Here is an 8,256-nt window from a genome sequence, read left to right as displayed (position 1 = left end):
GCCGCTTCAGCCACCTTATGATGGCCCGTTTAGGGTGCTTGAGGCTGGTCCTAAGACTTTCGTGCTGGATGTGCGTGGGCGCCGGGAGCGTGTTACGTTGGACAGGCTTAAACCTGCACACAAGTTGTCTGATGAGGTTGTGTGTCCGGCCCAGGTCCCCCGCCGTGGTCGGCCTCCTGTCAGAGTGTTGGATGTGCCCTCACGTGTTCGGTACTCCAGCTCGGGGCCTGTGTTGGATAGGGTCCCTTCTGCCCGCCGCCCTTGTGGACGTCCTCGTCGGCTGGTTCCACCAGCTGAGTCTGAGGTGGGGCGCTACAGCCGTTTTGGCAGGCTGATCAGGCCTCCTGTAAGGGACTGAACTTTGCCCCTGGGAGCCCCTCTGTGTGTTCGGGGGGGGGGGGCTGTGTGGTGAGCACTTGAGGATATTTCTCTCACCCAAGGGGTTGATGGGTAGGAGGTGTGGCTTCACGCCATTTATAATGTTTTGGCGCGCTTTGTATCAGTCATTCCTGTGATGCTGCTGAACTGATTAAAGCTCTACTGACCTCCACCTGAGTCGTTCCTCATCCTGCCACAATATGGGGAAAAAAATCATATCACCATTTATTTTTTGTAAAAACACGATCAAAATACAATTTTTTTTCATTAAAATCATTTAAACTATTTTAAAGTTATTTACCAATAAAACGAACCAATTCACCTACTTAAAATCATCACCCTAAATGGAAAATAGGAATAAAAGATCATTTAAGACAAGGTCATTTTCAAATATTTTTTTTAAATTGTATGTAAGCAATTTATCAAACTGGTTCCAAGTACAATGAACATCAAACAAAAGATCTGACATGTTCTTATAGTCACACAGTCTTTTAACTATAGTGTTGTTTGCATGGGTTTTTTCCGGGTACTCCGGCTTCCTCCCACAATCCAAAAACATGACTATAAGATTGAATGGAGTCTCTAAATTGCCAATAGTAGTGAATGAGAGTGAGTGGTTGTCTGTCTGTGTTGCCCTGTGATGGACTGGCACCCTGTCCAGGGTGTACCCCCACCCAGCGCCCAATGATAGCCAGAGATTGGCACCGGCAGACCCCCGTGACCCTGTCAAACAGGAATAAGTGGGTCTGAAAATGAATGAACTATAGTGTAGCATTAGCATTAGCATCACTTGCTACATAACAAGGCAGCATATCAGTCTAGTGATTTCTATTTGTTATTGAGGTAACACACTCATATTAATAAAATCCTACACCTCATTTTACACAGTTTAGACAATCAAATCCTTTACAAGATAAAACAACAATATTCATATTTCTATATTTTTCCTCAAAATGGCAATTGGTGATAAAAACCATTTATTTTTTCATCAATAGTTTAGTTTTTTAGACAAGTCAATTAACACTATAACACACACACACACACCACCTGATATACACACACAATATAACACACACACACAAACACATACACAGACACACACACACAGACAACACACACACACACACACACACACACACACACACACACACACACACACACACACACACACACGTTTGTCGGACTAGAAGGACAATTTATGGAATTTAGCGTAAATCAGACTTAGCATAGGGCTAAGGGGACACTGGGACACCAGTGGTACTAGAGCTACACAAATCATATCAAAAATCATGAAAAAAATCAGCGAACCTATACACGACTTAAAATTAAAAGATTTTCTTTGCAGAACTGAGATATTACAAATGGCTGTTTTTCAGACTTTCTGGTGAGTTGTAAAGACTTTTCTGTAACACGGTTTATAAGTACAGTGTGGTATACAAGGTCAGTGATGTCACCATACACATACACTGAGTAAAACCTGCTTTGAAAGGACATGGATATTTAGACCAAAGTGATTGAGGCACACAATTGTAATAATATGGAATATATATTAAGAGGTAATTTTTGTTTTCTTTGTTGACCTCTGTTGTACATTTCAATTTGCCACATAAGTTGAATTAGGTGTAAATAACTTGCATCGGGACATAAGTTGCGAATAATGTACATAAAGAGCACAATCAAAAAACCCAGATCGTTTATGACCTGATAAAAAAAAAAGCCTTTTTTGTAGGTATGTCATTATTAACACACAGCACAACAGTTGCTGTATCACTGAACTTTATTTGGTCATCTCAAGAATACTTTTCTTAACAAAATAGAGATTTGTAAAAATTTAAAGGAAAATAAAAGCGAATCCTGACATTAAAAGGTCCAGGCTAATTATAAAGCAGTACAAACAAAAACCTGCCTGCAAGCAAAATAATTTAGAAGTGACAAAAACCTACAAGCACAACACAAAAGCAGTGCTTGCATCCACAAGGACGAACTCAACCCCACCAGCAACTATCTTTGCATCCTTGCTCACTAGTATTATGGACATTTTCATGTCCTGAACCAACCGCCAACCTGCGTGACCTAAACCATTTCTTAAAACGAGACACCAACTTATAAAACATGCCTAGAAAAAAGTAAAGGCTCAGGCTATCCAAAAGTGCATTTAGCGTTTAGCCTCTGAATGTCTTTTAAAGGCCACGCCTCTGTTGCGTACAAAATCTCGAATGTTTTGAATGGATCTTGTCTCCAAGATAGGGTGTTCCTTTTCCCTGCACTTCAGGCACTGCTGAATGGTGGCAGTTAAACCGTTTTCAAAAAAAGGCCTCATATGTTTCATCACAGCTTGTATCTCCTTCTCAGTCCATGGTTTCTTCACACACCGCCTTCATGAAACACGGGAACCTGAAAAAATTAAAGATTAAGATTGGAAGATAAAAAAAGACAAAAGATCCTTCAAGATGTACTTGCAGGTAGGGATGTTGCTGTTCAAAATTGCCAAACACCCTGGAACTTGTGTAGACTAAATGTGCGTGATAATAAAAAACAAAATACATCCAGCTTCTTTATATGCTTTATACCAGTGCTTCCCAAACTTTTTTTGCTGTGCCCCCCCCTATAGAACACCTTTGAGATGAATTAGAGTGGAGACTGAGAGCCAGTCTCCTCGTCCAACATCAGTGTGTGACCTCACAAATGTGCTTCTTGTTACTATGGCAGCGCGCATGGTCGTAGTGGCTCACGGCTCTCCGTTCCTTTACCTCCTTTCCTGTACTATTTATTTATGTCCTATGTTATATTGTATATATTGTTTATTTATTTATTTTATTTCTTGCACTGTTACTGGAGTTGGCTTGTTTTAATCCCATGGTACATGTGTACAATGACAATAAAAGCATTCAAAAAAAAAAAAAAAATGCGCTTCTGAAAGAATGGTCAAAAATTCCCATAAAGTCACTCCTAAACCTTGTGTAAAGCCTTCTCAGAACAGTTGAAGCTGCTATAACTACAAAGGGTGGACCGCCGTCATATTAAATCCTATGGATTAAGAATGGGATGTCACTTAAATTCATATGTGAGTCAAGGCAGGTGACCCAATACTTTTGACAATATAGTGTATGTCTAACCAAACATAATGTAAGTGTAGACTGCACATTAGCAAGCGTGCCTAGTGATGAACAACATTTAAAAAATACCTTGAGTAACTGAGTCAGGGAGTTGAGGTGAACCAGAAGTCACACAGACAGAGTTCCCCAGGTCATCTAAAAAAATATTGCACAGTATAAATGTATGGGCTTAAAGAGCCTGTCTACCTACCAATCAAACACCATGGCCATGGAGAATGGGAATACATGTAAAACAGTAATATATTTTACTGCGTTGCACATAACAGCCTTAACTTTCATATTATCCATTCGGTTTAAGTAAATGTTCTGTACTTTTTCCAGTACAATATTCTTCTGTGGTTGCTATGATGATATGGACGCCCGGGATACCGGGAGGCATAGATGAGCTGGTTAGCTGTAAAGATTGGCCTACTTTTATTTGTATGTCGCTTTGGACAAAGGCATCTGCCAAATAGCAATAACCATAACCATACCTTGAGCTGTGGTCTCAGGGAGGTGAGGCAATCCACAAGTTGCAGAAGCCAACATGTCTTCATTGTCTAAAAACAAAACAAGACAAAAAAAACAAACAATGGCATCAACTACACAGCAGTGAGGGTAGGCAATAAGAAGTTCATGCATGTTGTAATGACAGTAGGCTGTTATCTAAATGTATATAAAAAAGCCCATTTTAAATATTTCACCAATACAATCACAAAGCACATGTGTCACAATGTGTTTGTCACAATGTGACAAGCACATTGTGAGCTGTGTCACAATGAAGAGAAATTAAAAGAAATTGTGCTTCTAACAAAGTTTTTAACAATCGTACTACTAGCAAATTTCTGACTAAAACAATTTTAATATAGTCTAATGAACCCACAGATCCCAGCTCATTACATGACACATGTTGGGCAAACATTTGGGTCCATTATTGATGGACAACCTTGAGCTGTGGTCTCAGAGAGGAGAGGCAATCCAAAAGTGCCAGAAGTCAACATGTCTTCATTGTCTAATAACAAAACAAGACAAAAAAAATGGCATCAACTACACAGCAAGGAGGGTAGGCAATAACAAATTTTCACTAATACAATTACGAAATCCGCATTTTGGGACCACATTTGAACGGTACCTTGCAGAGTGGAAACATTAGGAAGTTGCTGTGCTGTATCCATATCAACGATGTCATCTATTAAATTAAATTGGAAAAATGTTATTACACCAACCATATACACATACACTAAGTAGATTTAACAACATAAATGATGGATACCATCAATTTCATCTAGAGATTTTCCTTGAATATCCTTCACACTTCCGTTCTCCATAGCCATAAACAGCTTTGAGATCTTAGCCGGCTGAATTGTTGATTGGGGCAGTCGATAATACTCTCTATGCACCCTAATGTCATGGCCAAGAAAATTGGCCAGCTGGTCCAGTTCATTATCTTTCAAGTTCATGACTTGGCTTATTGTGGCGATCTGTTTGCGAAGGTTAGTTGATCTGAGGTTTTGAGGATCTTTGGCTCCACAAGCATCTGCAAATTGACCAAACTGCCCTCTGTAGTGACCACCACTACAAGGAACAGCGAAGAGGTAATCATTGTTTTCAGTAACTCCACACTCTTTCCTCTTACTAATGAGAAGTGACAGGTTAGCAGTCAGATCAGGAGTCAGGATCACAGCAACCTTTCGTCCTTTTTCCCCCTTAATTCCACTCTGACGAATTGTTTGCAGAGTCTCTTCTCAACTTCTGTAAGCCCAGTGCTTATATCATCGTTAAGTTGTGACATGTCACGATCTTCAAAATTTTTTACAGTCATCCGCGCCACTTCACCTTCCCTCCTCCTATTAAACAAAATGATTTGACAGAGGGTCACCTTTGCTAGTGCTGCACAAGTGCCTGCTGTTGGGTTATCGGCTAGTTTCTCCTTAGCCAATTCCATTTGCTGACCAAGATGTAACTGTAGCTTCTGAACGTCTTTGGCCAGTGGAAGCCTGGTGCTCTTGTTGTATTGTGCCTCGCTCAGGTTTGATAAAGCAGAATGGGAAACTAATTCAGACCAGTTTGTTTCATGAAGTGTATGAAACCTTTTGATGGAATCGATCGCCACTTGGTCCTCTTCCATGAGGGCACGACACATCATGAGGTCACTTATCTTTCTGAGAGAATGCCCAATTTTCAGGGCCAAACTTGGGGCTTTGTATGTGTTGTTTTTGTTATCAAAACCTGAAACTCTTTTGACAGCACTAGTAAGAGTAAGGAAGTTGCCTGGTTTTATTTCCTCTTCCATGTTCTGGATTCTAGTTGTGTGGCGCAAAGTCACAAGTAATCTCCCAAGTTCCCTTTCTGTCTTATATATTCATGCTTTGATTGGTCACTTCCATGTTTATTAAAGAGAGACTGGGCAAACTGCATGAGATAATGATCATTCCTTACTGCAGAGGACACGGCATCCTTGTGCATTTTGCCCAGCAATGACCAAAGTTCACTTGAAATTGGCTGGGACATTGTAGATTGAGCAGATGCTATACCAATGACTCTCTCTCTCAACTCAGGTCCCTCTTCAACATGATTCTCTGGTCTCAGAGCACATCTTTTCATATGTCGAGAAAGTTCTTTTCTGGATAACATACCCTTACAGTACAAGCAGTAATCATACGTCTCAGAGCTTTTGCTCTGTTTGGAACTCCTTTTCACTTTAAGACAGCCTGAACCTGTGGTGTTAACGCCTGAGTTATGCTTGAAGTTGCCAAGGTTTCGTAATTTTTCAAGAATAACCTTTCTGTCCTTTGATGATTTGGGGAACTGGAGTGCCTGTGCGATTTCAGCGTTTTCATTTACATGCCTCTCGAGATGACGTGCAAGTTTTGTTTGAGGTTTTCCACATACAAAACAATAATTGACATGGCTTTTAAGGAGTTTTCCTGATTTGGTTTGGGATTTACTTTGGCCAAGAATATACCCTTTTCGGTACTCGTATCTCTCGTTTTCTGCATATATGACTCTGAGCTTTCTGGTTTCGGTTCGGGGTCACTTTGGAGATCACCGGTAGTTTCTAGATCCATCATCATTTGTTCTTGTTCAGCAAATGTAACGCCTAAATCAGGCATATTAGTGGTATGGGACGTTTTGGATGGTTCAGGCAACTCAACACTGAACTCTGTCCCTGAGCTTTCTGAACCTGATACAGACTCTGGGATGTACTCGTCATCAGATGAGACATCCTCCTGTAAAGTACATTAAATGAATGAATGAATGAATGAATGAATGAATGAAATACACATGGGATATATGGATTTCAAAAACAAACTCATCATATTGATATATACTTCAATGTACACTTACATCTAATATATCCCAGTCTTCTGAGGATTTCTGGAGGCAGATTTTATGCCACACACCACAGCATTCTTCATAGACAAAATTAGACAAAGCATAGCGTTAGACAACAATTTAGCAGTTTCCCATGCTGACCGATTACATGCTCATTTTCTTATTAAATGCAAACAGCTTCACACTTCTGAAACATACAAAATCAAGAAATGTGAACAAAATTAACTGTTTAGTACAAATGCACAGTTTGAGTGATGGATAAAATTCAATTTAGACAAAAAGTAGACAGGTTTGAACCATTAAGGTAGAATTCACTGGAGTGGCAGAGCATTTACTTTACCCATTCAAAGTCAAAGCATCAAACCAAGAAGAGTTTTTTGCATTGGTAATATTACAAATATGGGCTTGTTGAAATTTGTCCAAACAACAATTAAAACAGTGGAGTTTCACTTATTGTGCAATTGGGTTGACATTTGAAGCAACTCATCTATAAGTTGTAGTTTTATTTTGGAGTCACGCAAATTAATGGTTCATGAAAAATACATTTAGCCGAGCTGCAACGTACTGGATGAAAGAGCGATACATTTGTGAGGATTTAAGGTTGTAGCCTAACTTAGGCCTAAGTCTAATCAAGAGCAATAGGAAAATGTAAATAGCCTAATAATATAAATGATAATACCCAAAGGTGATAGTCTCCAGGGATAGGGAAACCCTGCGTGATAAATTTGTGATGCGACTCACCATCCAAACCGCCCCCCCAGTAAAAAAAAAAAAAAACCTCCTTCGCTTCACGTGAATGGCCTATTTTGATTCCAAAAACATTTGGCTGTTGTACTTTCACACAACCTTTTCTACAAATCCATCAGGAAAGATAAAAGCGGGAAATAAGTTACTTTTGAGATATAATAGCTAAGCAAATCTATTCAATTCCTGTGACTTATGTTTAGCTTGGCTAACCGTAGGGATGTCACTCATCACACACACACAAAAGAGAAAGATATGCTTATACTTGGAACTTTGGCATTTAAAAATCACAACACGTGTACTTTCTGAACCTGCCTCTCTACAATATAGGCCACTCGTGAAACAGTGGGTAACTAACTGATAGGGACAATTATTCTCTTCTTCCTAGCCACAGCACTACATAACCTCAAACTGCAAGGACATATGTTAATTAACCCTGGAATATCTATTTCAGTAAAGCAACAAAAGTTAAAACAATTCTATTTTTTTTTGCACAGAAACTCAAGGTATGCAAGGACGCTGTCCTTTGGAATTTTAATGACATCCATGCTCAAACCCCCAGTCTTCCACTAGTGAACTCCCAGTGTATGACACACACAAAAAAACACCAGTATTAGGGGGACACCATGGTTAGTAAGGACCATCTATGCTGAATAAAGAACATTTCCACTATTTAACTCCCAGTGTATGACACACTCAGAAA

The 8,256-nt window shown here is 39.6% G+C and overlaps 1 long non-coding RNA gene across 1 annotated transcript; it reads right to left on the bottom strand.

Moving 5' to 3' along the window:
* Positions 1-2,701: 2,701 nt before the first annotated feature.
* On the bottom strand, positions 2,702-4,744 carry LOC114459467 (uncharacterized). Its single transcript, XR_003673365.1, has 3 exons — positions 4,606-4,744; positions 4,420-4,485; positions 2,702-2,772 (listed from the first exon to the last, which is right to left on the bottom strand). It is a non-coding gene; the product is annotated as an uncharacterized LOC114459467 (long non-coding RNA).
* Positions 4,745-8,256: the final 3,512 nt, after the last annotated feature.

The sequence above is a fragment of the Gouania willdenowi genome, unplaced genomic scaffold, assembly GCF_900634775.1.
Source record: "Gouania willdenowi unplaced genomic scaffold, fGouWil2.1 scaffold_315_arrow_ctg1, whole genome shotgun sequence".
Classification (NCBI taxonomy): Eukaryota; Metazoa; Chordata; class Actinopteri; order Blenniiformes; family Gobiesocidae; genus Gouania; species Gouania willdenowi.
Note: the sequence above shows the minus strand (reverse complement) of the source record. Positions and strands in the feature narration are given on the sequence as shown.